The 24,170-nt window shown below is 38.9% G+C and overlaps 1 protein-coding gene across 5 annotated transcripts in view; it reads right to left on the reverse strand.

The window, feature by feature from the left end:
* Window positions 1-24,170, reverse strand: part of AFAP1 (actin filament associated protein 1) — a 119,444-nt gene that overhangs the window by 68,341 nt on the left and 26,933 nt on the right. The window contains exon 1 of one of the 5 annotated variants that reach the window (XM_083834486.1): window positions 6,018-6,158. The exons of the other annotated variants lie outside the window; for them this stretch is intronic. The gene's annotated coding sequence lies outside the window, so the exon portion shown is untranslated. Of the gene's footprint in view, window positions 1-6,017; window positions 6,159-24,170 lie in introns of those variants that run through there. 5 annotated transcript variants of the gene reach the window in all.

The following is a 24,170-nucleotide window of genomic DNA, read 5'->3' on the forward strand; positions in this document are numbered from 1 at the left end:
CCCCTCTGGTTCCTCTCTTTTAACAAACAATTTCTAACTGCGCAACAAAATTAAAGTTTGATAAAACTTCCAGACACATTGATATTTTCCAAAAACTGTAGTGAAAGTCTCTACTTCCCTCACCTTATTTCTTCTGTTTGCAGTGGGAAAGTCATTTTTTACAGTGACTCATATTCCTACCATTTTTCAAACTCGAGCTCCCAACCTGTCACATAATTTCTTATTATTCCCTAGATTCACTGAAAATATGCACTTCTTATTTCACCCTACTTCTGCTATTCCAGATCTCAAGGCTTTCCAATTCTTTGTACAAAAAAATCACATTCATTCTCCATATTCACAATTTTTCTCATTTTTGTTATCAACAAACTTTATGAGTAAATTTTCACTTCCTTCCTTTAAAATTACCCCTGAAGACTTGCATTGACTTGATAGGTGTAGCAGCTCAGACCATATACCTAAACACATTCTTTACAGCTTAATCATATGATACCTATTCAGCAGATTTATGAGAAGTCTATAGTATTTGGGCCCTAATATATAGTATTATAGTATGTGCGTATTGGAACCACATTTTCATGCTTCAGTTCACTCATAACTCTGAGATTCCTTGGTCCCTTCACTTAAGTGGATTGTCTATTTTTATTTATGGTTTCAGCTTGGATGGAATAGTTCACATTTCCATACTTTTTGTATCTGAGGACATTATCCTCATTAAAAGATGAGGGGAAACATTCATTTCATTTCAGGGCCGCACCTAGGATTAATCTCAGTTCTAACCTCATTCTAAAATGCCTCTACTTAAGTTTTTCTCTGCTTACTCACTTTTGTTTTTATAGTCTTTTCAGGGCCTAACAGGGAGACTGCTGCTAAGTCTCTTCAGACTTCTAAAAAGCACATTCTTTGCTGCTGACTCCCTTACCAGCTCTTCCCTACTCTTAAAGCCTTCTCTGATATGGTTGTTTACCCAAGTGAACCTGGAATCTATTTCTTCCATTTCTGACAACATTTGGGTTTTTAAATGGTCCTTGGTCTTGATACATTAGTTTTATCTGATTCTCGAAAATAGGACAGTGCAGGGAAACCTGCAGATGTCTACTATACACCTGCAAGAGGCTGTTGCTTCTTCTTGTCACACATGAATGCAGATGACACTTTTTATTGACAGATGATTGTACCTCAGCGTACACTGGCAAAATCAACACACTCTTAGAAGGCACCAGAAGACATGGTAGTTGGCAATACTAAGGCATGATAATGTTTTAACAACAACAACCAAAACATCACTTACAAATGTGCACTTGGGCAAATCTTTTCTGAAACACACTATTAATTTACACATACATATCCATCCTGATCAAGTTTTCTCTTGGTGAACATGTTTTTCTACTAAACTGACTACTATCACTGCCATTATGTAAACAGTACACATTTACATGAAGTACATTTCTCAAAGTTTTTTACAAAGCCTTTTACATATAGACCAAAAAGAGTATCCAAAACGATGACAGTAAACCTGTTTACATCACTTGACAAAGTAGCTCATTAAAAAATTTATTTTTTTTTTTTTACAATCATACTTGAAGCTGACTAGGGGTCTGTTAGAAATCCAAAGGTATTTCAGGACAACTACATTACTTCTAGCTGTTCACATTACAGATGAACATATAGCTTTTGAAGGCAAAATGAAGAGATTCAGAGCGATGATTTAAATCTGATTTGCAGACCAGTAAGCAAGATCACAGACTCAAGGAAAACAAATAATGAAGACCTACAACTTCAAAAAAAAAAACAAAACAAACAAAAAAAAACAACCAAGCAACCACCACCACCACCAAATACAAGTAATCAACTCTGTGTTGTGTTTTTTTGTTTGTTTGTTTGTTTGGTGTTTTTTTTTGTTTTTTTTTTGTTTTTTGTTTTTTGTTTTTTTTTTAGAAATAAGATGTATATTCTATTACTGGTATACCAATATGTAAATGAGTCTGATTATGGTTGTCTTTTGCTTTTAGGTCTACTTTGATTATAAGATTACTTTAAACTATCATGGAATATATGAATCTTTTAATATTTACTTATGTGATATTAATTTCAAAAGTAATCATTACCACAGAACCTAGGCAATCATTGTGAAATCTAATCAGTATACAGTACTAGAAATGTACTTTTTCAACTACTTTTATAGCCATATCAATTACTGTCAGTACATACCAGAATATATGTTCTTTAAAAAGGCATCAAGCATAGAAAATAGGGCAGTTTCAATTGCATGTATTCAATCAAATTTACTTGAACTGGCATCTTTTCTGGATTCTTTAAGGCAAGAGACTGTAAATAACCTGAAAGGGAGCTCTCCTTTTTCCTCTTTCCCAGTGAATATAACGTACAAGAGGAATACCATTTCTTTGCCTAGAACCTTGGCTTCTGGAAAGGAGGAACGAACAAGAGCAAATGCCAGTGTGCAGTGTGTGTAACTTTCTTCAGTTATTAAAAATTATCAGACCCTTGTAGTCGAGAGCTTATTATGCAATAGATAGATAGCAAAATGAGAAGTGAAAACAGGCCAAGATGGAGTTACAAGGCAAAGACAAAAAGAAGCAAAAGAAGAGGAAAGAGGAAACTGCTGCTGGAGAGACTACTGGGAGCTGGTATTGGCTCAATAGAATAGGGATAGAATAGAAATACTATCATGAAGTACATTAAGTGCATTTAAAATAAGAAGGATCTGCAAAATCTTAAGATACACAAATAAATAAATAAATAAATAAATAAATAAATAAATAAATGTAGTTGGGAAAAAACATGTTTATCTGTTTTCAACCCTTGGCTTGTTTTCTGTATTAAAGAATCTTCTCTTCTTCTTCCTAGAAATGTAATGATGTGCTCACAAAAAGTAATGGAACTGAATAATAGAAAATCCACATTATGCATATTTTCAGTAAGCAATCATTACTTCTGAAATGGAGACTAAAAATGAGAGGGTGATGCAAGTCCCAAAGAAAAACATACTACTCTAGTGAGAGATTACCCTTGGAAATCTGACATCACCACAAAATAAGAATAATAATCAGAAGGTTCTCCAAAAGGGGCAAATTTATTTGACAGTTCTGGCTGAATTCTCATTGTCAAAGGAATTACTTGTAAATGGCAGGTGGTGAAAGGCGGGGTGGAGCCCAGGGATGGTAATCACAACAGTAAGCAGATTTTATCTCGACTGAGGAGCAAAATCACATTCCATATTAAATGATGAGAAGTCCATTCTATGCTCAATAGGAGTAATAGGCCCCCAATGTGCTGATATAATTGGCATGTACAAATAAAAAGCAATGATACATCCAGAAGGGTTTCCAGGTCTGGCTCTCAAGAGTTTTAAAGTTTTTCAAATGACAGCACATAAAAACTATACACACAAGCCAGCAGAAGAATACACCAAGGTAAAAATAATCATAGAGAGGCAATTACATCATGCTGCAATTTTTGTTCCAAACCAAAATGAAAACCAACTGGAATTGAAACAGCATTATGATGCAATTATTCCAAATCTGCATTTAAGGGCACTAGTTTATATCATTTTTTTTAAAAAGAATATAAAATATTTTACTCAACTGATTAAAACATCTTTAGGAACAGTACAATACAAACCTGAAACAAAGTAAATTCATTTTCATGCTCACATCTATTGTAAATGCAAGTATTCAAATTTATCAGTAAACAAAACTATAACAGAAATAGGAATTAAAATTGAGTTTAATTTTTATAGAAAACGCTCTTGATCACTTCCTTGCACATTGCTGAATAAAAGTTCTTTGGGTTTAAATCTTTCATTCTCCATTTAGTTTGTGATTTCCAAATGCTTAAGACCAGAACAGACCATCTAATTAAGATCTTCTAGAAGAGATCATCTAATCTGATCTTCTATACAATTCAGGCTAGAGAATTTCATCTAGCTAATCCTCTGTTAGCACAGAAACTTATATTTAAAAACACGTCTTCCAGAAAAGCCAAAAAACATGTGCCACCATTTTGAGCTCTACTTTGCTGGGGGGTGTGGAGTGGGAGATCCCATTTAACTTCCTGAAAAAAAGTTCGATTGGATTTACGTATCATCTTGAGGCCAACCTTTAAGCTACATGCAAAAATCAGTTACAGAGAATAGGTATGCTTCAACCCAAATACAACTCCATACAATCGTGCACATACACACACACTACATTGGGTAACCATTAAGAGGTTTTCAAAATGGATATCCCAGCCTGGAGGAGAAGTAGAGCAGCAGTCAGTGGTTTGCCCATGAAGCCGGGGGCCACCTGCTGGGCTACATTAGCAAGAAAAAAGCCAGTAGATGGAGGGGAGTGATCGTTCCCCTCTAAGCAGCACCAGAGAGACCACACATGGAGTAGTGTGCCCAATTCTGGCCTTCCTGGTACAAAGGAGATATTGACAAAGCTGAGTGAAGGCTACTGAGATGACTAAAGCCTATGACAAATGACAAGGTGCTGAATCCCTGATATTTTACACATGAAAAACAAAGGCACAGAGACTGCATGACTACATTACATTAGCCCAAGATCACATAAGAAGACTGGATGGGATAGAAAGTGCATCCCTGGGGCTTGTTATATCCTTACCATAAGACGATGTTTCCTGTAGAGGAAAGGGTAATTACAGACAGATAGCAGACACACCATTTATAGGCAATGAATACAGTACTTGTGAAAAGTGAATTCTTGTTCCTTATACTCTGTATTCACTGTAAAATCTGCAGAGCGAGATAGTAGGAGAGAAAGATTTAGTGGACCCAAATTCTTTTTTGCATTACTATCAAAGAGAAAAAGAAAGCAAATAGAATCAACTGGTATGGTCTTAAACGTTAAGATAAACAACACTACGGTGCCTGGTCTGCCTGGAGACAGTTTCTCTTGCTACTGAGGGCATCCTTTCATTGCATCCCAGCCCTCAGCTCCTGCTCCTCATAGTTGACTTCTTTGTTAAATACCCAGTCTCTCTGAAAAGGGATCTGTGATATAGAAAGGAAGGGGGAGGAAGAGTGAGAAGATGAGACTTTTCACTAGGACAGTTTTCTCACACAGTCCCTTCTGTGCTGCTCTCTTGACTATAGTATATGAGGTGTGATGTATCCTGTTAAGTATACTAAAAACCTGCTCTATAAACTAGAGAAGATCATTTTGGGTGTGCATGGTATTTCAAGAAACAATGGCAAAGGGGCATGAAAAAGGGTTGAACCCTAAATAACAAATGAAGCCCTAAAAATTAAGAATTAACAAGGAGCAAGTAAAACATATACAAGGAATGTCATTAGGGTGTTTTAACATAAAAATAATTGTATTTGAGCCTCTCTAAAAAATCATAACAATGATCTTTTGTTTAAAATTTGGAGCTCTCCAGACTGTCACAGACTCTTTCCAGACAGCTTAGGGCAAGAGAAGCAACACACAGCTACTAAAAACTCCTCCTGTCTCATGCATATTTATGATCAGCCTCAACGAGTGTCAAGGGATCGTTTCAGCCACAACCCACATGTATTCCTCTTTCTCTTTCTTCCTTCTTCTTCAGTTTCTGAGGAATTGGCTTTTACAAAACTAGCTTTCCGTAAAAGCTATCAGAGCTCCAAATACTGCTGTTGCAGTGCTTGGGTGATAAAACAAGAGGTAGGAAAGCATTAGGGAATGTTTGGACAAGAAACAAGCTGCCAAAAATCCTACTCAATCAGCTAAAGCCATGCAATGAGTGACAGCAATGCAGGAGTGTAATCCATTAGGATGAGGTAGATGGATAAAGAGTTTATTTTTTGAAGTCCAGACCAGTGTTTAAGCACTGCTACAGACCTCGGAAAGGAATGCCTCCTTTTAAGCAAGTTCATAGACTCACAAGAAAAAAAAAAGAAAGAATTTAGTATTACAGGCATTTGTTTCTGTTTAAGGATTAATTATCTACATTGAACTCAAGATGTTAGCCAGAAAAAGAAAATACTGATAACTAACTAAACAGAAACTTACAGTCAATTTTTTCAAGTTGCTGAAGGCTTTCTCTAAAAGTATATTTTCCACATCAGATTCCTTTTGTTCCCAAAATAAACTTTGTAAAGCGAAAGAACATGGATTTCACTCCTTCTGCATGCTCAGCAGCCCAGGCAAGTCTCACCCTCCTGCATCTGTGCTCAAAGAGAGCATTCAGTTTCAGTTTCCTTTTCAGACCCTCATTACCCTACTAGGGCAGAAAATGGAGATTTTTATTTTTTTTCCATTTAATCATCTCCAAATGTATCAGGTGACATCATCTTGTCAGGAAAAGGCATCCCAGGTCTTGCTTGCTGGCTCCGGCATTAATTCAACTCCTCCATTACTCCAAACCACAAAAGATAGGCAGCCACGACAGACAGTATTAATAAACAGACTCCAATTCCAAACAAGCAACAGTCTCCTCATAATGCAAAAAAGAGACAGAAAATCTGTGGCAGGAGGTGAAAGTCTGCTCCAGACTCCAGGTCCCAAGAGCAGATGAGGCTCAGCTAAGGCTGAGACACACAGAAATAGATAACTCAAGTTAGTAAAAAGAAAGAAAAGCATTGCGGGACACCTTTTAAGTCCTCTTCCACTGAGATCCTCAGCTGTGCACAGATCTGTTTGTAGGTTAGAATTTCTTTCAAAGTTATGGATAATATACCTGGACTCTGCTGGATACATAGCCAGAAGAAATGTAATAGAGTAAACTGTTGAAGTTAATGGAATGGAAAAAACAGAGTAGTGAACCAATGACAGAGAAATACAAATATGGCAATTGTATGTGGTAACTGCACAGCTGCATCTGGTATTCCTTTTATTCATCAATACAATTTTTATTATACATATTGAATACCAAACTTAAAAATGATTCAAAAAGTCTTGAGTATGATCATGGATCTGGTGTTAAAGACTTCTAGTTTGCAGCTAATTTAAAGCCAGAAATGAGATAATATTGTATTTTATAAGAACAGATCCAGAAGTCCTCACAATTTAATGTGAAGATGAAAAAAATATATATTTTTTTTGTATTCTGTAACACTTTTTTATAGCACAGTTCTCACTGCAGGGTCCATTATGCAATGAGTAACTTCTATACATAGCTTATTGTATGGAGAGAAGCATGTTCTGATTTTTTTTAGGGTTTTTAAAAAAATCTTTAAATAGATGTACACACTGATACTGCCTTCTGTTAAGAAAATAAGATCAAAGAAACATTATTTACACAAATAGAGAATAGAATGGTCAGAAATGTGATACTCCTTCATGTGGAAAATTCCCAACCTTCCAGCAGTGTCCTAAGAAATTTGTCTAATTTACTGCCACCTTTCATTCTTATTTTTTGAGAATTTCATTATGAGACAGATTATTGTCAACAGAAAAAAAAATAGATCTTGAGGTAGCTTTGAAACTCAAGATCCATAGGTGAAGAATCATGGAAAAAAATGTGTTATTTTTTGTTGTTGTTGTTGTTTTGTTTGTTTGTTTGTTTTTTAAATCTGTAAAGAAGGTGCACAAGCAATGTTGTACTTGCACTCTGTATTAATACTACTTGCAACATGTACTGCTGCACTTCAAAAGACGATTGCATAGCTTATATACAGAATGATAAGCAAATTAAATGCCAGGGAAAAGCAAAACCAAAAATCTGGCAAACAAAGTCTGTAAGTCTTTCCTATTTCCAGTTTCCTGTCTTCTCTTACACTTCATGAACACTACATTATCAGAGTTATCAGATCGCAGCAGGAATCCCCAACAGAACCCATCCTGACATACCTAGTAATGCTCCATGAGGTTTCAGCAAATCCTTCATAGCAAAAAATGCTCGAACACTTAGAATATTAAAGATATAGCAGTCATATACTTGGGTAGATAATGACAGGACAAAGTGGTGGTGGTGGGCAGGGGGGTCATAAACTAAAAGAGGATAGATTTAGACTAGACATTAGGAGGAAATTCTTCACTGTAGGGGTAGCGAGGCACTGGAACAGGTTGCCCAGAGAAGCTGTGGATGCCCCATCCCTGGAGGTGTTCAAGGCCAGGCTGGATGGGGTCTTGGCCAACCTGATCTAGTGGGTGGCATCCCTGCCTATGGCAGGAGGGTTGGAACTAGAAGTTCTTTAAGGTCCCTTCCAACCTGAGCCATGCCATGATATGATTCTCTGATTGTTCCCTCTCTTCCTTATCCAAGAGTATCTCTGGTTCTTAGGGACTTCATACTCTCTTAGGTGTTACTTGGAATGCAGAAACATTAGTTTTCTTGTGACCTTTTCTATGGTATTCACCCTTACAGTATCCAAGTGATTTGCAAAATAAGTTTGCTACAAAGCACAATTTCACAGGAAATATTTTCTCATTTTAGATATGGAACTAGAATAAGGAAAGAGTGAAAAGAGAAAGAGAGAAAAGGAGCTGCTGGTTCTGGATCCCGTTTGAAATAACTGATTTTTCAAAATACTTGGAACCATGCAGAACTTGTCTCATTCCTGCACACCTTTCCTAATCACTTGATTAGGACTGCTCTGCACTTCTATCAGGTAGGTCATAGGACTTTGACTTCTATGTGGGCAGAATGCCAAAAACCTGGTCTCTGGCAGCCTCCTGGGAAGTCAGGTCTAAAATACTTGGCTTCTCATACAACTCTGGAGACACAGAGGATCCAGGCAGTGGATCCATTCCATTGCTCTAAGGCAATGTTAGACTGCCAGAAAAATTAGTTATCCTTTCTCTGCTGCAATTCTTTGCCTCCTTTGAAAACTTATAGGACACATAAACAAGTGCCCTAAAGTCAATCCCTTCTCCCACTACACAAGTTGACTCATCTTAGATCTCTGCTCTATGAAACATGTTTCATAAAATCCCACTATCGTGATAATATCACCGAAGATTCCTTGTTAATTAGTCTGTACCCTTACCCATTTTTTCCAAGCCAGAAAGAAAGTGAGCTTTGCTGCATCACTATCATAGACTTTCAGAGACCAAAGTGGGAAGCAGTTCCAAATGTAAGAGACCTTAAGGGAGAATACCTAGCAGGAAGCATCGTCTTACGTAACAGTGGGCCTCTCTCTCAAGCACCTATCTAAACTATAATTTCAACAGCTTTTCCCAGTCAGACGCTCAAAGAGGAACAATTTGTAGGTTTATAGAGAGATGAAAATCAGTATGTTGCAAACATCTCACAAACCAAGACCCAGTCAAGACGATAACAGTAAATGAAGTGTTCACGAAGAAGCACACATAATGTAATAATGACGATGGTGATGATGATTGTAATATATGGCTCAGCATGTAGCCCCTCACACTGGAATTGTGTGGTACCCATGGAGAATATTTTTGGTATCAAAGCTGACACCAGTCTGCAGTGGAAGATAAGACAGCAGGATCTCCAGCACCAGCTAGGTAATGAAAGTGAGGACATACTATTTGGTGACATAGAGGTAAGGCTGGTGGCAGACCCTGTATGCTAAGCAAATCCATCAATGGGTGGCATGGAACAGCTCTCCTCCTAAGCTATGACTTCTAAGCTTTTTTTCCAGCATGCACATACACAACATACATCACTTTGCTACAGTTCACTTGGACCTCTGATATACCCAATTCATAAATGTAACCATGAAGCATATTCCCAACTGAAAATAATAATAAATGCATTTCAACAGTGGACTCAGCTAGCTCTGACAAAATAGAAAATTTTGATTATCTAACAGGGAATTTCAATTCCCTTTGTTACTTGTAGCCCTTGAGTTAATTCACTGAAATGGATTAATGTCTCCCTGGTTTTGCCTTCTCTTTCTGATTTTCCTTCATGATTACTACACAGACAGTGAAAGCAAATCAACTTTCAATTATATAGTTTCTTTCAAAAAATAAAAATAAAAATTGTATATATATATATATCAAGTCACGCTCAGCTACCCAGAGCCAAATTACTCCTCTCAGTTCCTTCCTTCAGTGCATGCTATACAGCATGCCCAACAAGACCGACCAAACATTCCTGATGTAACTCATCAGTGCCGACTGCACAGTGAGTGCCGGTAGCCTGGATTTGGTCCAGCTGCCTTGGGCTTGGGCAGACACTGCTCAAAGAAGAGCCACAGCAAATGCACTAACTTGACATGAGGGATGAGCCAAAAGTGGAATTCACACTTGCTAATGGAGCTCCAACGACCAAACTTCAAGGCCCCTTTTTTCTCAGCTCCATAAATGTGTTTATAAGTGAAGGTTAGTCTTTCACTCTAAAAGAAGATAAGTTTAGCAAGTACAGTTTAAAAAAAAAAAATCCATGAAAATGTGGGTCCAAGAAACTAAATTATGATATGCTTCCTTAGAAAGAAGAAGAAGTCAAAAAAGTGCATTTTTTCATATTGACTAGAAAAGAGGTGCTAAAACTGCACCAATGATAAGCTGGCTCAGTAAGTCAACAGAAATTTTGCCAGTTGAGCTGAGGATTTTGTGAGAATTCAAAAATGCTATTTTATCACAAAAACTCATACTGCCAGCTTTAAAAATATGCCGGAACACTTCCTCAATTAAATAGTCTAAGACAACGCTTGGAGGTGCCTATGATAGTTTTAAAGAAAAGCAGCTGTATGCATGTGAAGTTCACTTCCTTGGCAAAACACTGTCAGACAATATTATTGTGAGAGGGCCTGAGACTAATATGTGTGAGCATATTGCAAAGAAAGGATCATAAACACTCCAGAACAATTTTCATGAATGGGTTTAGACCCCACAACTCTGATGTGAGAAGTTGTGACACTACTATGTTACCAACAATGAGACAGGACATAAATTAATTGTAAAGCTATATACTGTCAATAGTCTGAGTACTGATACATGTTGTATTTTATCTCCAGCACTGATAAAGCAGAAAACAAAATATCAGAACATTAGATTTCAAAAGACTTTAGCAGGTCATGACATAAAATTAAAACCACGAACTCCTTTTTAAAAGTCTTGAAGTTGTACGTTGTTTTAATCACTGAACGTACAGTGTGGATCTCTGTGAGGTGGTTCAAATGACTGTAATTGGTAAAGTTTATGCACAAGCAGATCCCTGAAACATTAAACCCTGGATGCTACATTGTCCTTTAAAGGAAATCTCATCTTTCTCATCCTAACTTCAGTTACTCTGAAGACTCGTGTTGAGCTGTATGAGCAGAAAGATGAGGTGCTAGGTCAGACACCAAAGTGATCTACAGCACTCTTAGTTCTGTTTGCTGGGATGTTTCTTTAGAGAACGATAATCTAGGAACAACTTTTGCTTGAAAAAATGCAGATTCTTACAAATTTATTTAGCTACTGTTGGGTTTATATGTGATCTGCCTGTATACAAAACTTGGGCTTAAAACTGAACTTCCCTCCCCAGACTAAACAAACATAAATCTATATTTATATTCTAAGGTTACCTAGTGAAATAAGTAAATGAGCTAATTCCACTATCAAAAAAAAAAAAAAAAAAAAGGAAGGGGAGTCAGAGAGAAGAAAAAGAAAAATACACAATTAAAAACTTGGGTCCTTAGCTGGTGTAGTTCTCTTAGTTTCTGTGATGCACTAATTCATTGCAACCTAGGACATATATCTAATACTCGTGTATTGTAGAGATTTCATTTTAATGACAGATGTGTTTTGAATTTATTGTGAAAACAGAAAACGAATGTTTAACAAACACTATTAAACTGCTGCCTTTCTTGGGCTGCTGTAGACACCTTTCCTCTTCACTCTGATCATGATCCTCATGCCCCTTGTCCCTCTTTGTGATAGGGGGTTTGTAAGACAGCTTACCTACAGGTCTTAGGCAAAATTTACCTCTGTGGTTTTCACTCCCCTTGGCCGCTTTCTGCTTTCTGCACATTATCCATTTCTTCTGCATCTGGTTACACTGCCCCATATGTCTGGATCAGCCTCCCTTCTCCCTGCCAAGCAGCCTCCTCACTCCCATGAAATCCCTCTTTCTTTCAGCAGTCCCTTCAACAATAATCCTCACATTCTCCCTCACCGAGCGGTTGGGCCGTGTCTCGTCATGCATCTGGTTTCTTTATCTACCTTTAGGCCAGACCTTGCACACACTTTCCCATGGTAAAAAAAAGTCCCCATTCTTCTGATCGGTTCCACTAACCTCAACAAGATGAGTTGCAGAGAAAAAAAACGTATCTGTGTTTTAGTTATTAACAGCTAAAAAGCAGTAATTTCACTTCTGCGCAACGGGAGCAAAATACACAAACAGTTGGATGCCTGTTTGCCTTGCCAAAAGCGGGAGGATGTAGTAACGAGCAGGAGAGAACAGGTCGGCGGCTGGGAAGCACTGCCCTCGGCAGTGATGCCCAGGCCCTGCCCTGCGGCTCCATCCTCCTGCACAGAGCTGGTCCCTAATGGCAGGAAAGGCACATGAAAAAACATCTTATTCTCCCATGGTACAGAAGCATTGCAAAGCTCTGAGGGTCTATGTCCAAAATGCTAGCATTACCAGGGGTGTACAGTAGTGATGGCTGTGGCTGAAGAAGCCAAGGCAGCAAAGTCCAGGGCAAAAAATCATTCCAGGAGAACTGTAATGGATGTTGGCCTGGACTCTTACTCACTATGAGTCTGGGGGCATTTTTTAAGGTTAATGAGCTAATCTACCATTTGTAAAATGTGCTGCCACCGAACCGAGCAACATGACAAACACCAGTTTCTCACCGTTACAGCACCCAGAAACTTCATTTTTGGCTACATTATACATATCCTCAGCATATTTTCCTCATGACTGCCTGCTTCTATCAGCTGATGTATACCGTGAAGATAAAAATGGACCATTGAGTCCAGAGCAAAACCCTCCATTCAAATTATGCAACTACTTCTGACCAGACTTCAGTGGTATTACTCAGGAAGGGAAGCCACATTTTGTGATTAGGAGGTTGTGGCTCCGCTTCTCATCAGACTTCTGTCATGGTTGAGGAAACATCCTGATCAATATGAGCTTCTCCAAGAGCTCGGTAAGCCATCCAACACATGCCTTATGTTCCTGGATATGTTCCCAAATGGCTTGTTTAACAATATTTGTCAAAAGGTGCTTCCTGGTTCTTCCTGTATTCCTAAGTAACAAAGAAGATGCACTGCCAAATATCCTCCCACTGAGATCTCAAAAGCAAAAAACCAGCACCCTCCCCCAAGAACAAAAAAAAGCAGGATTTTAGTTTATAGCAAGTTTGCATATTTTCTTGGGTTTATGCACATTGCTTTTCACAGACTCATAACCTAACTAGGAAACCGCAGACTGCTGCATCTTTTGGTCTCAGTATTATCAAAAATGTGCTGACACTATATAAATGTTATCCCATTGCATCAGAGCACAAACACCACGTGTCGCGCCTGCCACCATGCACACACCAGTGTGCAGCAGCCCCCCGCAGCCAGGCTGGGCAGGGAGCAGCTGGTGCGACCGGGGCACCCATCAGCCCAGCTTCAGCCACATCCACGACACAAAGGTAAAAGCTATCGATGGCCAGCATTTGAATGCTTCCCTCATCTCACCATCTGCTTCTGCTGCTGCTCACTTGAAAATTAATACGGATGTTGCTTGAATCAGGAGTTAATGCTACATCTGTCTTCCTTAACATTACAGATAATTATTAGACTATGCATACAACCCTTTTTGCAACTCAAATGGGGAGACAATGGCCTCTGATTTGACAGGTTCCTTCCTTCATAAGGAGAGACCAAAATGCTTCATTTGCAATTGCAGACCCTGAAACAAATTGGAGTGAATCTTCCTCCTACTACTCTTTGCTCCCTTTTTCCCCTTCTTTTTCTTCTTCCCCTATGTACTTTGGTCAGAGTTAAATAGTAAATGAATAAAGTGTAAATCTCTTTCAAAGAACACAAAAAGGTCTTTCATAAGCAAATGTATGGAAAATTCAGGGCTGGTCTTGCTTGTATAAATAACATCTCCCAGCCCAATTTCTAGGGGCTGTTTGCCAGTCTTGGACAGTAAGAAAACAATTGAAATTTCACTTTATCCTCTTGTTCATTTATTCCTAATAGTTTCCTATTTGCATCTGATTTGCACTGCAAAAGGGAAAATGTGAGAAGAATCGAGTGTATATTGTCATAAAAGTCCTTAAGCTTAGCATACTCATACGAATCCCAATTCTGTAGCCTTTAATCTGAAGAAAGTCTCAAAGAGTTATTCCCTAGATATAAATTACAACATCCTGGTTTTACATAAGGACTAATTTCACAAAATTCAGGGGAAAAACTCTGAGATAGAAATCTTTTACCTTCGTTCCCATGTAAGTCACACTGGAAAATGCTTATAGGAACATTAGCAAACTACGTATTTTTAAACAGCCTCTTAGTAAGAACATTTTAACCCTATAACATGTATTCGTCATCATTCACAGCCTCTTCTTATGAGTTAGAAATCATTTACAATAAGAAAGAAAGCAGCCAAATCCACTTTCTTAGATTTTAGAGGAATTTCAGAAAAATGTATATATAAACAAAACAGCACTACCTCCTGTTTGAAGTTATAAAATGCAGTGAAGAAACCTTCTAAGAATAAAGTTGCCAATAATTTTTTTAAACTATACTTTGAGCACCATGGTTATAGTGAATAAGGTGCTAAAACCAACAAAATTGTAAGAAAGGATAAAATGCTCCATTGTGTCCTAGTCCTCTCCAGTTCTGTCCCCCTGTTTGCAGAGGCTCATGACGTGCATACACATTAGCAGAAAAATAATGCGAGATGATCTCCATTACCCGCCCACCAGCAAACCAATGACAGACAGCTGGCAAAAGGCAGAAAAGGCCAGGGAAAATGGAAACTATTTAAATAAGCCTTTGTTTTAGACCATTTGAGAGTGGCAGAAAGGTGCTTCAAAAAGGCCAGGTGATCCCATAGTAAGAGAAGCAAAAGAAGAGAGAGATGGGACAACCAGCATCCATGAACCTTAACGGTATTCCTTCAAGAAAAACAAAAAGGTTTATCTCAGTACAATGTTTTGTCTATAGGAATGTTACAAACATGCATTTGTGCTAAGTACGTTTTCTCTTCTGTGCTGTTTTAATCTCTTTTCTTGTGATTATGCTTCCTCCCCCCCAACAACTAATTTTTCTTAAAAGACATACTAAAAAAAAAAAAAAAAAAAAAAGCATATTATCCTTTCTTTTCATTCCAAATGGCAAACTGGTGAAAAGCCAAATCAAGAAACAAATTAGCATGGATTCTAAAAAAAGCCTTTGAAATTTTTCAGGTGAGAGGAGGAGAGCAAATAATTCATCACTTAACTTTTAGAAAGCAATTTATGCTCTCAAGGTACCGTAGACACATTAAGTATCTCATTTTTCTTGCCACTCTTTTGGGCTGCAGAGCACCACTCTCTAGTTTACAGCTGGGAAACTGGCAGGCTCAATGCCACCAAGAGGAGCAGCCACATGTGCCGTTCCCATGCCCAGGCTGTTCTTCCCACCTCTTCTTTGTGCTGGCATATCTACTTGATGGCTGGAGCAGGGGAATGATGACGGTTTGAGGTGAAACGCCTAGCTATGCTAGAATAACTTCATGGTGGAACAGCAGCATACAGACTACATTTATCTTATGTTGATGCTCTGTGGAACCTCATGGGACTGCAGTCCAAAATTCAGGCTGCTTAGAAATCGCTTTTATTCTGGTATCAGGCAACAGCAGGAAATTTGTGCCTGTAAGAATCATGTGGTTTCTCCGTCTGGGGATGGACAGGACAGGCATGCAGCCAGTGTCCCATCCACACTGCACGTGGGGCCAGTTTTGTGCATATCCTAAAGCAGGAGAACTTCATGTTCCCTCCTAGGAACACCAGCAATGAAGGGGTAAACTGCGTGTTCTGCAGCTCTCCAAACGTACAAACTTGGTGACACCACCACTGCTGCACTATAGCTCCCAATTAGCCCTACAGACCCAACTGTATCCATCTTGAGTGTGTACCATCCTCTGTTTGAGACAAAATTTCAGAGCTGCTCAGCATTTGTCTAACCATTCCCATTAAAGGCAAAGTTCTCCCAGTGCCAACGGCTGCTGAGATAATCTCCAACCCTCAGCACATCTGAAAATCCAAATCATGCTGTGGCCCTCCCTGGCTATCTGACTAACTCTATCCATTTTTGACAATGTTGGCTATTTTTGTCTCTGGCTTTTGTAACTAAAATGTGGATCTGAGTCACGTGACCTGGACATGGTGGGAAGGCCTTAAGGATTTTATTTTTTTTAAAGCCATAAACTTTCGCTGAACCTGAAAACAAACAAACAAAACTATACAGTTTACGAAATGGTTAGGTATTTGCATTAGAGAATTAGATAAAAATATTTAAAATGCACAGAACATCCTATTACGCTATTAATATATTTAATAGCATTTAATTTCATTAATAAACGTCTATACCACTTGGCAGGTTTCCCTGGTGCTGCAGGGCTCTCCCAGAACCACAGCCCTGTGGATCAGGGCAGGACCTGGCTCCGTGCATGCTGCAGCACGGCTTGACCAGATGTACAGCTGCCTAATAAATAATAGTAATGACGATGCTGATGGCAGAACCATGTAAGCATTCACGACTTTCTCCTTTCCAGCCTCTCCCCGCTCTCCAGCGCCAAGCTGCCTCACGCCGCTGGCGAGAAGTCAGACGCTGACAGCCGTCCTGGCAGCGCTTGCAGCCCCCGGGGCCCCTCACCGAATTATCCTGACACGGAGCAGGAGGCTGCAGTGCCGCAGGCTCGGGGAGACACCCAGTTTCACCACACAGTGACCACACTGACTCCAAGAAGGCCAGCCCGGCAGGACCGTCATGGCCACATTCGGTCCCCAGAACTACCTTCCTGGCTTGCACTAGCCTGCAGACAAATTGCTCACCTAGGTCCAAGAGTGGTGAGGAATAGGATAGGGTTTCAAGCCAAGCCAGTCATAATTTGCAGCATGGATTAATTAAAATTACTTGGATTTCATTTTTTACCCTCTTGCACTGAGAAAGAATAAATGTTTTGGAATAAAAACGCTAAGCCATGCCAACACATCTTCCCTCTTCCACTACCCCCCAGCTGCTTGCTGCACGTGCCAGCGTGCAGCCTGCACACATGGGGCTGGCATAATTCTCAGCAATGATGACACTTAGAAAATTATTTCACAGTATACAGTGAAGCTGTATCCCACTCCTATCAGTTCAGCCTACAACAATGAAACAAGAACATGGAGGAGTAAAATGAGAGGTGAAAATCATCATCATAAACAAGCAAACCACATGCACAACTCCAAAATGTTCATTATAAAATTCCAAGGCATGCCCTCAGTTCTGCGGCACAGACAGAATTAATTTTAAATAATGAAAGAAGAAGGATAGAAGGGGGCTTGAAATAAAAGCCAGCAGGTGTGATTACTATTTGGAAAATTTTTATGCACTTATTCTTCAGAGTACTGCATGAATATTCATTAAGCCTCCCAGCTTAGAAGGTTTCAGATTGGAGTGTTGATATCTTCACTTTACAGAAGGAAAAAGCAAGGCATAAAAATGCAGCTTCAGACAGCTAAGTGGAACTTGAGGATTGCAGTTACTCCAAAGCCTCATCAGTACTTTTGCCAATTATCATCTTTCTTTAAGGAAAAAAGAGCAACAGCTAAGTGACTGTGGAGAAAAGCAACTACCTAAGACCACTACAAAAATAAATGGCAAAGCCAGAAATGAATGCAGATTACTGAAAACTCACTCCAGTACCCTGGTCCTTTGGGAGCACTACTTAACCGTAGCAAATCATGAGCTAATGTCACCCTGTTGAGCTCTGGTGGCAGTTTCCAAAAGTGTGCTCTGTAAGGCCACAGTGCAATGATCCATGCAGCTGATCAATGAAGCAGTGCTGTCAACAGAGCTTCAAATTAAAAGGGAAGAGAACAGGGTTCACTGGGATCCTGTCATAAATTTTAGGTTCAGCAACAGTACCTTAAAAACGTTGTTCTCTGGCAATTATCACAATCAGATGGCATTTTTTCAGAAAATATCTCAAGCTTGGAAAGCAGTATTTTGTCAGGTAGTGTCATGCAAGCCCCGTATATACTGATTTTTAGCTGAGGACAAACACTTCCCCAGGTGCGACTGCTTTCTTTAACCGTAAGATAGAGAATCCATCCAAACACTGGGGCAATCAGTTTTGCTTCAATAACTTCTCAAATACCTGTTCTGAGAAGAAAAAATCCTGGCTGCAGTCTATGTGGAAAGCCTAGGAAGTAATCAAATAGTGTGCTGTGCTCCAACACCTTAGTTCTCCTGAAAGGAGAGGACTAAAAGGAAGATACTGGAGGACTCAGTAGATCAGCTGCAGCTTTTTCATGTGAGATGCACTGAAGAGAGTGGTATCTCCTCTCTACCCTCTAGGTCCCCCCATCACTGGAAATAATCATTTTAATCCCTGTTGTTATCAGCCTTGATATCTACTAAAGAAAGACACCACATTAGAGTTAGACACCATTATACTGTTTTGTTTTGCTTTGCTTTGTTTTTTAAACCATGCACACGAAAACAACATAAGAATTCTTGTATATGCAAATTTACAGTTTAATGACTTCTCAACCACACAAATATGAAATTATGGCAATAAGAAAAAGTGCTGCAAACATAGGTGACCAGAGTATGATCCCAAAGTTCTGCCAGCAAGCAACCAAATGTATGTTACTCCCTCAGTCCTTTCTAACTTTCCCTGCTTTAGAAGAAAAAAGATGCTATTTAACCCCACTTGCAATCTATTCCTTTGAGTAAATGACACAGAAGAGGTCATAGGTACCCTGAGAGGATTTAAACTTCTAGGTGGTCTAAGCAATGGTGAGGTCTCTCAGAATGAACAAATAAATACATATCTTCAAGCCTTTCCCACTTGAAAGTAAACAATATGAAGCTAAGTAACCTAAGAACTTTAAGTAGAGTAAAAATAAATCAATGAAAAAGGGCTGTGAGGCAATGCAGATGGTAGAAACCTTAAAAATGCTGTCTGTGAAGGGGAAAATTGGAAGGAAGTATATAAAAAAAAAGCTCGGAAAAGCTGTTTTTTACATGCAGGGTGCCTTAGCTGTGGGTTTGTCTGATGCTGCTGGGAAAGGTTGTTCATGTCCACCCACGAGCAACCACAAAATGCCCATTCTGACAAGATCTTCTGGGCTGAGGGCTCCTGCCTTGTTCCCTCCTGCTCTTCCTCAGCGTGTCTCTAAGTGGAAGAGCCAGGAGGAGAGCAAGCCATGGCAAATGGTTTTTGAACTCCAGCAGGCTTGATGCTGTGACCACTGCCCTGGGGAGCCTGTCCCAGTGCCCAACCAGCCTCTGGGTGCAGAACCTCTTCCTAACACCCAGCCTGACCTTCCCCTGTCCCAGCTCCATGTCATTCCCTCAAGTCCAAACTCCATCCCAACAGACAAAAGGGTAAATTCAGTGAACATGTCTATTTCATGTACCACATTCAGCAACAGAACAGGGAATGTAAACGATGGAACAGAAAAAAACACTGATTTTTATAATGCTACATGCTGCTCACAGCACCCACATACAGATGATTAAAATGCTTAAAAGACCAGGTAAACTTGCTTCAGAGAAAATATCAAAAACATAAGCTGTTTGTTTTAGGAAAGGCAAAAGTGTAATGATAATGATGTAAAACACAACATTGGTATGCTCCTATTTACTTGTCTGAATAATTGAAGAGCAAGGAGATAATAAAACTGAAAGTCAACAGACAAAAGAAATTTTTGTTTAAGACTGCATCAAATTTTCATGTGAAATTTATGAATAGTAAAAAGTCAGCAAAGATGCAGAGAATATACATTTTGCTAATAATTCTGGGTAGGACAAAGACCAAATAGGGCTCTCCGTTTATCAGTAGGTGAAGAAGAAACTTCCTGAAGGGGGGGCTATGACAAGATCACCACAGACTGAGGCATGCTGTTTTGTGCATTTTGTTAGATGAGGTGGATCTCTGGCAACAATGCACTCAGAAAAGGGCAGATATGAGGAAAGCTTTGCATTTGCTTTGGCATCATATTGATGGTATTTGATTCCTACTGTCTCTATTTCTGCCTTCATTTTCTTGGGCTCCTACATTGGGAGCATGTCTTGGTGCCAGGGAATCAGCAGAAAGGACAGCAGAGATGACAAGGGAGAAAGCTGACTGCAATTAATTGTCTGGGCCATAGTTTATTTATTTATTTATTTTGTCTTTCACTGAATTCTATTAAATTCTGTGCATGTTTTCTCAGAGCATTGTACTTTTGTGTTTTCTTATGAATTCTGCACCTATTTATGAGACTTGTTGCTGCCTTTTGGTTTTGGACAGGCTTCACCCTTATCTCTTTGCAAAGCGTTATTTATTCTCTTTGCAAAACCTTATTTATTGTTGGCCACTGATAGTGAGATCAGCCTCCTCGAGCACAAGTGTGGATACAGTCCAAACCCCTGTAGAGTTTACAATCCAAACATCCACTCAGCAGAAAAATCTTCGTTAGCTCTGTTTCATCCCTCTTTCCTACCCTTTATTTATTTTGGCATTGGGAAAGAATATGCTCTGCTCATGAAAACAGAACTCTCCTCTACAGTAAGACCTAGGTACATTAAAGCAGGTAAACTGTAATTTTGACAGGCATTTAGGTAGTAGCCTGGTGGGAGTGCACACGTTCAGCTACACCCTTTGCTTGAAAGATATGCTGAATTGCATGTGATAGCCACCAACTTCCCCCTGGCAGCAAATGGGATGGATGAAAGGAACCAGATGCATCAGTACAAGGTTTCCCTATTTGTAACATCGTATTCCTGTTAATCAAGCTGTTGTGAGACCCTCCAGTATAAGACAGTTGTATATAAACACATACATATATCACAGCAAAGGGTCTTTAAGAGCTTCAGACTCATTTGAATTCAGCCTCATAGCCCCTTCTGCTGAAGGTTGTGAAGGGTTAGATGATCATTTCCTCAGCAGGACTTGAATGCCATGATGAGGAGTAGTTTATCTACTCTGCTTCCTATCCTTCCATCATTCCGTCCTTCCACACCAAGATTACAACATACCAAACACAGCAGGATCACACAAAGTGGTGAGAGGCCACCAACACCGTGCCAGGCACATGGTCCGTCTGGACAGAAAGCTGGAAAGCACCGAGCATGGGCAGCAGGCACCTGGGGATGCCCACAGAGTGCCACCAGCCTGGGGACAGGCTTGTTCAGCTCCGGCACGTGTAGGAGGTGGATGGGGCACATCTCCTTGCTCCCATCTCCTCCATTCCAGGTCAGTACACTGACAAAAGCATTTTTATGAAAACCTTTGAGAACCAAAGACCAGTTCAAAAGTCTTTTATCAAGCCAAAACATAAGACTCCACCAACCTGAGCTACTGAGATAGAGTCAGAAGATTTCCTCATTTATAGTCTGTGTTTCAGAGCTATTTCTTCACGCCTTCAAGGCACAAGAACACTTTATTTCACCTCAGAATGATACAGTATTAAATATTAGAAAAAGATGCTCTGGAAACCTCACGTGTGTTTTACTAGCAAATATCTGCTTCTTGCCAGCTTCTTGTCTTTGAAGAAGTCTTTTATTTAGTTTTTAAAAATAAAAGATTTTTTTTCATTAAATAAACACACACATTATTACTCATATCCAGAAGGAAGTGTGACTTTTCAGGAACTTTCTGCCCTGGCAGTCTCCAGTAAGACTCCAGAAGAATGAGTATGCTAAGAGTCAGATTCATTAAAAGTATATTAAAATCATCTGCCGTAAGATAAACTCCATTTTTCCTCCTCTAAACTTTTGTTCTAAAGCAGAAATTAATTTCAATTGTATCTCAAAATAAATTACATAAAGTTTTTTTCAACTTGCACTATCTTCCTAACTGTAGTGTTTATACTGAAGTTATTTATTTATGGAGGGGAAAAAAAAAAGAAAAAGAACATTTTGGTATTATTTTTGGCTGGTTTGTACCTTTTTAACAATAATATATATATATATATTTTTAATGCCTATTAATTTTTGGTATTACAACACCTTTGGATAATTTTGGAAATAGAATGATACTGAAGTCTGTATCTTTACATCAGTATTTACATTTTTGTTTGTTTGTTTGTTTTTTTAATGAATCACATTGATTCATTTTGAAATTCCCCGGAAGATCAAAGTTTTCAGCACTTTTGAGAATTGGCCCTTAATATCAGTTAAAATATCATTATATATTATTAGTATGTTTGGAAACCAGAGCCTATCCACTTAATCATAAACACTATGCCTAAAGTCTGACCCAACTAATCTGCCAAATGCTGTGCAGGACCTGGTGCCAGTTAGGAAGATAATCTAATTCCCTCTGTTCCCAGAGCTGGGCTGCATCCAGGGAACAGTTTTTTCTTTGGGTTATATTTCTTATAAGCTAATTTGGGGCATTTTGCCTTTGGCTTGGAACATTTTTAAAATAAAATAAAAATATTAATTTGGACATAGTCTTAGAGCAAATACCACAATGTACTCCTTTTATATGGTTTAACATTCAAAAAAATCCCCGTTACATGAGAGAGACAATTGTAGTAAAACAAAGAGTTCTAAAAAGACTTCTCTTTCTTTCAGACATGGGAAACGTTTCTCTGAACAGATCTGTAGAACCTGTAGCAAACCCCAAAGTTAACCTGAATTGTCCTCCTATGATACATTTACCTAAAAGTGCAATTTCTTGTTGCTCCTCCTGCATTGTAGTTGTGGACTTCTGGGAAAGAGTGGAGCTGCCCTGATCCCACTTTCTACTCTCAATTTCTGCCTTTTCCCCTCTAAAAAGATCTAGACTGAATAGTTGCAGAGTGCCTCAGTTCAGTGCAAATGGAAGGATTCATTTTCCTTGAATAAGAACCAACTCACCGTACAGCTGCACAATTGTAAGATCTGGTGCATCCATCACAAATCCAACAAAGTCACTGGGAAAGCAGTCCAGTCAGGTGCTGTAATCTTCAGGACTTCTGACTTTAATTTTACAATGATGCTGCAGCTACTAAATTTCCAACTTCTTTTTGTTCTGCTTGCTAATGTCTTACTCTGAAGTCAAGAATTCAATCGCTCGATAATCAGGTTTAATCACAAAACCCATGTATATTTAAAAAGTGCATTCTTCCAATATTTGTTCAATTGTACCACCCTGAATTTCTTTTAATAAATTACAAAAGAGGGTAGAGTTAAATTCTGTATGATAAGCAGTTCAGCAGGTCATCATTATTTTAAGAGAATGTTTTGTTAAGACAGAGATAATTATGAGCTGTCTTCATGGAACAGATTCTTAAGCTTTTATTAAATACTTCCTGCTAGCTATTCAGTCACTGTCTGTTGGAAACTACAGATTTGATCCTGGTCAAGTTGCATCTCATGAGGCACTGAACAACTTCTGCTGGGGGCTGAGAATGTGTCCTACAGATCTTCAAGTGCTTTCTTTTGTTTGGTTGGTTTTGTTTTTGTTTTGTTTTGTTTTTCAACCTATCACTCATGCTCCAGAAAAAGGGAGCATCTTTCTCCACAGTCCCAGCACTGCTCCTGCTCAGTCAAGACAAAGAGGCAGTGCGCTCCCTGTCTCTTCTTAGTCTCACTGGTTGAAAACTACTGCAAGTCTCTTTCATGTGGTTCAGTCCTCCCGTCCAATGCCAAAGACTGTCTTCAGGCTAAAAATGTCTCTGTAAGTTAACTGAGGGACATGTCTAATTTGCAAATAATTTTTTCCCTCTACTATCTATGGTTGTAAAAGATCACATCCCACTAACAAGTCTAAACTTCAACACATTTAGTTCTACAATTTTGCAACTACAATGTTATATATATATATATATTTTATTTTTTTTTTCAGCTTAATCTGTTTCAATTCATTTATCTGAATGCCAATGCCTGGACTGTGAAGTACACACAGAGATCTTTGTGCAGTAGTCTCATGCCATCAGAACAAGCCTTTTGATGAACAGCCACAGGGCTCAGTAGCATTTGCTGACAGTTATAACACATTGACAATACTTACATTATTTTCATTATGATAATTCCCCCAAAATTACAAAATGGGCTGAAATGAAGTGAGGTTATTTTATTGCTAAGAATACATTACCATCACTTGAAGGATTGGATGCTTAAGTTGGTTTCTCTGCATGTTGTCATGTTTGCCTTCCA

Source organism: Anser anser, assembly GCF_964211835.1.
Source record: "Anser anser genome assembly, chromosome: 4".
Lineage (NCBI taxonomy): Eukaryota > Metazoa > Chordata > Aves > Anseriformes > Anatidae > Anser > Anser anser.